We start from the raw sequence: 5,080 nt of genomic DNA, 5'->3' as shown, positions 1-5,080 counted from the left end.
GTAAGGGCTTGATCAACCCAAAAACATGGCAAATATTAAAAAGAGTGGAAGTAGTGTGTAAAGGTTTGTTTTAAAGAGGCTGTAGAAGGTTTTTTTTTTTCCTCTCTCCAAAAGTATAAAGAGGTGTGTGTGTGTGTACCTACCCATTTTTCAACAGAAAAGAGGGGCAGGATGAAGGAAAATAAAGAGTTGTAACTTTGAAAATGCTTGCTCAATGCTTTGAAAAAATTTCGAAACTTGAAAATATTCACTTCATAAACTCCAGCTATAAGTGGATAAGAGATGTACTCAATGTTTAGAAATGTTGTGGGGTTGTGTTTAGATTGGCCACAACATCCATAGACTGCCTTCTTAAGTGTGCATAGTTAAAACTGCCAACTTGTTTTAAATTTCTAGTATAAAGAAACAATGTTGAACCAATCAATCTTAAACATGATAAATATGAGAATGAGGTGTGCAAATGTTGTTATTGAGAGAGGCTACAAAGGGGAGTCTTTCTCCAAGTGACTAGAGGAATATTGACTAAAGGAAAATTGAACAGCTATTCCTATAAAGGTGATTTGTTTGTCAAAAGTAGAGCTTCCATAGCCAGGAATTGTCTATCTGAGTCTAGTTTTAACTTTGATTGTGTTGGACAGAAGGGTTATTGTCGGGCTCCTGATATCAGTCTCTTAAGGAAAAAACTCATCTGCTAAAGGGTTCTGTATAAAGTTGGTATTTTCATTCAAATCTTGTGAATCCTGTATCTTAGAGGGTTAGACTAAATGACCTCAGGGTCCCTTCTAACTTCCATTTTAGAGCTATGTGAAAGGCAATGTGTCTGATGTGGTGATGGGTTGAAATTCAGCCCAGCTCTGCTTTCTGGCAAGGAAAGATTATTGGTTTTCAGAGTTGGAACAAGAGTGTCATTGTTGTTTTTATGGAGTGATTATATAAGTTTTTATCACTTTCTCTATTAAGGTTTAAAGTTTAAGCACATATGAAAGTCTTGAACATTTCCCAATCTTTATCCAATCTTAAGATTTGCTAAAGGCTTCTATATAACGTTGGTACTTTTAATCTTCCCCTTCCTTATTTTTCCCTTAGTACACACGTGTGCTTCCGTGATAGGGCATAGCCCGTGTTTCCTTCCCAGTCAGGCATCTGTACTCAAATGTATGTGTATCCTAAGGGCGGTGATAGTGTTGAGATCCCCATATTTCAGAAGGGGTGGACTAGATTACTCAAGCACTGAAAAGTGAGTTTAAACTCTGGTGGCTTAGTGAAATGGCCTGAATTCAGTCAAGCTTTACTCTTTGGTGGAGAAGGATGGAAAGACAGATTTTTAAAGTTTGGCATGAAGAGTTTGAGGTGCCACTTAGAAAGAGGTAGAGATGGTATATCATACATTGGAAATGAATGTCTGGTGTTTTTCCCCCCCCACCATATTGTCGGCTATTTTTTAACTGCAAAACTCCAGCCAACAGTTCAAGCACATACAAATTCATAATCAAGCAGAATGAGCCTTGACCATCCCTGTAAATAAAGGCCAGAAGAATTAGTCTGGAAGATGGTGAGGCCGAGATGAGTAAGAATGTTGAATATCATTAAGTCTGCTCTGGCCATATTACCCATAGATAAGGGGGCAGAGAATTTAGTCTGCCATGGCTGTAATAAATTAATTAAAAACAAACGAAAACATTTGCAATTACGAATTCACCCCGAACCCTGTAGATAAAGGGGGCAAATCAAGATTTATTTTGCCTGGGGTATGAGATGTTTATATAGTACAGTAAACATGGCTAATTAGTGCCATGACTTCATTAAGGAGTTTAATTTGACCAAACTTTTATTGCAGCTTTCTTGTGAAAGCATTGGGTTGGGTTGTCTGTGAAAATATTGGGTTGTCTGGATGTTGAAGTTTTATATATTTAAAGTTAAGATTTATAAGCCTGCTTCCTAAGCAGCAAGGAACAGGAAGTAAGAGGTGTCAGAAATATCTCAGGACACAAAAGCTATAGAAATGGATTTAAACTGACCAAAAATAATTTAATTTGACCACTTTTTGTTGCTGGTTTGGTGGAAGTGTAAATTGTTGGGTTTCTGTGTAAAATCTAACCTATTCACCCTTCCCTTCCTCTATTCAAATGGTAATTTAGCCAACACCAGCAACACTTTCAAGTGGTACAATGGATTTCTGAATCATGAACTTTGTACATGCACAGAGGCTATGCCAGCTTGAAGAGAAAAATAGAGAGAAAAAGGAGGTTAAAAACAAAACAAAACAAAAACAGCAACCAAATGCTGAAGGGCCTGTGCCATGCAGGGGAAAATTTGTTTAAATTTCCTTATGTGTCCTTGACTCCAGGGGGTCACTTGAGAAAACAAAAGGGTCAAGTGTTGGACCATCATTCCAAATCTAATATGCAAAATTCTTTCCAGAGGTAAATATCTCAGCACTCCCACTTTGAGTACTTTCATCGCTTGAGTACTTTTTGTTGTTGTTTGTTTCCCCTTTCAACAGGATACTGATTGTGATTTTAGTCAAGGGCTTAGAAAAAACTCCAGACTATGCAAACCAAGGGTCTGCTCCCCCTTTCCAATGGGTATTCAGGAAGCACCTTCAGATACTTATCTCGCATTTGCATTTCACCCCAAGCATTAACTCCTGCATAACCTCCCCCCTTGCAAAGTTCCAACCTAACATGCAAAAATTATTCTCACAGCTTTCCCAGGAAGAACATTTCTAAAGGATATGTGAACCTTTAAGAAGACTAAACTCCAGTAACAAGTGTTTATTTTTTCCTTTCTCCCACAGCAAAAAAAAAAAGGGGGGGGGAGTGAAGAGATACAAACAGTAATTTCCTTTTTCCTCTTTTATTATTTCTCTTTGGCTTTGACGCTTCTCTTTAGCTTACAAATAATCTGCTTCCATTTATTAAATCAGTTTTTCCATTATGTCTATGAAATTAATCTAACCATATTTGTACAACTTTAGATTGCTACTCTTTATTTTCATTTGAGATGCTCATTATTAGAAATTGTGTGTTTTAGCATTTATTTATTTATTTATTTTGGTTCCTCATATGTCAGTGTTTTGTTTTGTTATATTTTGGGGCATGTCCATCAGTCCATCACGTGGAATGCCAATATTAACCTGTATGGTCTTTATAATGTCTTCATATTATTTGATAATTCTTTTTTTTAATCTGAGATTTTTGTGTCAAGTCCATCTGAAAAAATGTTGTTTGAGTGGTAATCTAAATATTATTTTGTTCTTATTTTTGCATTATTTTGCATTTCTACTTTTTATTTCTGTACATGTGAATGTAACATCTAAGTCATTCTTTCAGTAGTAGTAGTAGTAATAACAACAACAACAATAATAATAATAATAATAATAATAATAATAATAATAATAATAAACCCCTAGGTAAAGGAAAACAGACTTAGCAGCTAACAACAGTAGTAATTATATAGAAATGTGATGAATAAAATACTTAATGCATCAAGATTTTATTGTTTGCAGCTTCCCAAAAAAACTCCAGGAGATATTTCCACCCCCTTTTTCCCTCTTCTTCCCTTTGGCTTTTGCCCTTTCCTTCTTCTAACTGTGCCCTTAAGTACCCCAAACCCTGCCCCTTACAGCATACTCCTTCTACAGATGTTACTACAGACGCAATGATGGAAAAAACCTTGAACCCAAATCCTCCGGACCACAAGACTTTTACCTGCAACAACAGACACCAGAGTTTTCAAACTGGCCACAACTATCTCATTCCAAAAGGATATGGGCTGACAAAGAGGAGAAAGTGAATTGCAAGGACATATGCTCTCTTTTGACTTCAGGACTCTGTGCCCTGTTAAGAGTTGGCCTCAAGATATGCAACTGATATATAATTATGTTTTATGTTACGTGATATTATGCAGAAACGTTGACCTATGCCTGACAAGTATATGTTATTTCCACAAAGGGGGGGGCATTTTTGTGTGTAATTGTTTTCATGTTTAATGTATAGTAAGTTATTGTATGGTGGTATTATTCCTTATACGCCCAATGGAGGACTCATGTTTTCTAAAAGATCAGGCTATTGCATAGTCCATTATTGAGATTTAGATCAATTTATGACCACATTTCCTTATCTCACCTGGCACTTTGTAGTGTGCCAGCCTTCTTTTTACCAAGAAGCAGTTTCAGGATTCATGAAACCAGCAGATACAAGAAGGTGTATATGCCTTGATTTACCTGGAATGATTCCTTATAGAATTAAATTGACCAATTTGGACATGTGCCCTTTTCAGAAGGGTTTTTATGGGGCTGTATAAATTATAATTGGGTCAGTTCTAATTGGGCAAGTGTATCCAAGGTGCAAGTAGCTTTCTCCCTGTAAGAGTAACTGAGCAACTCCCTACTACAGTGCAAGACCAGAGCCTATAATAAAAAAATCCCATAGAAAGCCCAAGGCAAAGGCATCTCTCTCATGACATGCCCAAACCTGTGGCAGCTATGGTGAGTGCCAGGTGACATGGTCGATATGAAAGCCCTAAGGGGATTCACCAGGGATTGTTGCTGCTGTGCCATGATGGAGGTGTGGGACCAGAAAGCTAACTTTTACACCTGAGAACACACAAAAGGCAAACTCCAAGGAAACTGCATTTTTCAGTCATTGGTGGACCTTCCCGGTAATGTAAGGCATATACCATTTCTTATAAAATGCTTCTCCCAAGCCCCCCTTTGAGCCGCCACCACATACCCCTAGGTTGTGCCAATGTACCACCTGGGAAATGGAGAATACGTCACTGTCGATTATGTGAGGCAATGATTGGTTGTTACACAACAATATTGCCTCAGAGAGGGGGCTGTTATAAAATCATATTGGGGGGGGGTTGCAGGACACCATTATTAATGAACAGAGAGGGGTGACAGAATTTGACAGCTGCAATACCCAGAATCCTGTTCAATGCCATCTTCCCTGTCTCCCCACCCCTCCAGCTAGGACGCGACCCTGCCTGAAGGAAGGCTTAAGGATCTGCATATGCACAACAGTTAGCATAAACTCACACATTTCCCCTCTCCACCTCCCCTCCGCCCAGAACAAAA

Source organism: Zootoca vivipara, chromosome 12 (assembly GCF_965207765.1).
Source record: "Zootoca vivipara chromosome 12, rZooViv2.hap1.1, whole genome shotgun sequence".
Taxonomy (NCBI): Eukaryota; Metazoa; Chordata; class Lepidosauria; order Squamata; family Lacertidae; genus Zootoca; species Zootoca vivipara.
This window is presented reverse-complemented; position numbering follows the sequence as displayed.